Here is a 2500-nt window from a genome sequence, read left to right as displayed (position 1 = left end):
ATCCATGTCACGAAATGGGCTGAAGATTATATGTGCCGTTGGAAATACGTGACCAAAGATAGATTTATAAGGTAGGTCTCAATGCATTCCATCCATGCATCTGACATTTTACGTTTTTTTTTTGTTTTGTTTTTTCTCGGGAATAATAAGTTTTATATACGGAATAAAAAGAAATTGTCATAATGAGCATGGTTTAATGATGACGACAATTACCATCATTATTGACATTGCATAAGCTACTGATGCTTCTGGCTTTGTGTTTGTGCATGGAGGCAAGCACAAAGTGAAGGCACGCACTAGTTTGTGTGTGTATGTATGTATGTATATATATATATATGTGTGTGTGTGTGTGTGTGTGTGTGTATTGTTGTGTTTTTATTTTTCCTTTTTGTGATGTTTATGTTTTATATCTCTCCGTGCTCTTATCTTTCATTCTTTGATAAATGCATTGTTTAGAGGATTCCCCAGCGTGCCCAGGTGTCCGTGTGTTGGTGCCATTGACACAACTATATATTTCGTAACTATTGTTAGAGTCTCCATATGTTGGTGCCAGTTACCCGTAACGTCCCTACAACCTTTGTGGAAAAGAGACGGAAAATGTTGATTAGTAATAAAAGGGGGGGTGTGTGTGAGTGTGTGTGTGTGTGTGTGTGTGTGCGTGTGTGTGTGTGTGTGTGTGTGTGTGTGTATGTGTGTTTGTAAGATGTAAATCAGAATGATATAATAGTCAATCATAACCAAAATCAACGGATCCTCAACCAATCACAAATTCTGTTTATTGGTCCGAAGCAATAATTTTGTCAACATGCTGTTTTATAGCCGTCACACTGAGAATTACGCCGTGCTGTTTAAATATTCGATGTCATTTTTGATGCGGCATTTTTTTTTTTTTTCTAGTGACTTTTTTTCCGAACTCGAATGGCTTCAGCATAACAAAACACACTGACACACACGCACACATGCGCGCGCACGCACGCACACACACAATCACGCACACACACACACACACACACGCACACACACACAGACACACACACACACACACACACACACACACACACATACATAGACCACAAGGAGAGAGAGAGAGAGAGAGAGAGAGAGAGAGAGAGAGAGAGAGAGAGAGAGAGAGAGAGAGAGAGAGAGAGGACAGACAGAGACAGAGAAAGATAAAACAAAAATACGAAAGAGACAAGAGAGAGAGAGGGAAAGAGAGAGAGAGAACCAAAAAGCAAACAGAGAGATTTCAACTCCCGATTCTAAATAAGACACACGGGTAAAACCGCACGCACATGTGTTGAAGCACCAGGAATGATTTTATCAAAATAATAATAAAAACATACAATTATAAACAGTTTGGTACTGTAGTGTACAGACCCTTCATTCATAATCATATTATATTTCCATGATTCGTGTCTCACTGTACAGAAAAGTAAAACAGAAGTGCTCACTGCCACCTCCCGTTTAATACATACGAAAACAAGGTATACTTTGGGAGAAGTCAATGTCTAATAAGTATTGTGAAAATGTGAGACAGATTATGTACATATGGTGAGGTGTGTGTAGTGTAAAATGTATGAACCAGCGAGACAAAAGAATGGTATAACGTAATCTGGGTGGGGGGGGGGGGGGTATGAGCAAGGGAATTTCACCACATGTGAAGGATTTGAGATAAGGCTATTTCAGAATATTAAGGATTTCTATTCCCTTGCAGGTCATCTGCAAAGTTCATCGATTTCTATTGCCTTACAGGTCATTAGCAAAGTTCATTAACGTCTATTCCCTTCCAGGTCATCAGAACGTGTATTTACCTTCCACTTGGTAAAAGAAAAACATCGCAGAACACCTGGATGATCTTATTATCAATTAAAAATAAATAAATAAAGTTCATAAAATAATACAAATATAATCTCATTAAATATACAGAGTTACTAAAAAGGGAATTGAACATTACAAAAAAAATACGCATAAAATTGAATTCCGTTTGCTCACGGACTTCAAATGAAAGCCACTCTAAAAACAAATCAACACAAAGAGAAAATCACCAGCCTAGGATTCACTTGCTCGAATATATATGCATCACGTTGAATACTTTGCCAATAATAAACATTTCTCACAACCCAAATTACCTTAATCGGAGGTGTGTTGTAGCATCATTCGTTTAAGCATAATCTGTGACACAAAAATAGACTTGTGTAAGGTGCCTCCTCCCTCAGCCTGCAGCAGCTATTGTTCGTTAAGGTAAGAACCACCTAGTTATCTTACGTATGATTAGAATTTTATCTTATATTTTTGGCCAAGCAGATCCTTATGGTTGTTTGTGAGAATATTAATAAAATAATAAATTATTTGTAAAAGATGAAGATTTTTCTTAAATATAATAATAACGTAAAAACGTAAAGTATTGATTTAGAAAAAAAAAAAAAAAAAAAAAAAAAAAAAAAAACTTTTAGCTATAACTATTTAATAATTTCGTTTTTGTTTTCTCAAGTTTAAATTT

Source organism: Penaeus chinensis, chromosome 16 (genome assembly GCF_019202785.1).
Source record: "Penaeus chinensis breed Huanghai No. 1 chromosome 16, ASM1920278v2, whole genome shotgun sequence".
Classification (NCBI taxonomy): Eukaryota; Metazoa; Arthropoda; class Malacostraca; order Decapoda; family Penaeidae; genus Penaeus; species Penaeus chinensis.
The sequence above is the reverse complement of the archived record's forward strand: the minus strand, read 5'-3'. Positions refer to the sequence as shown.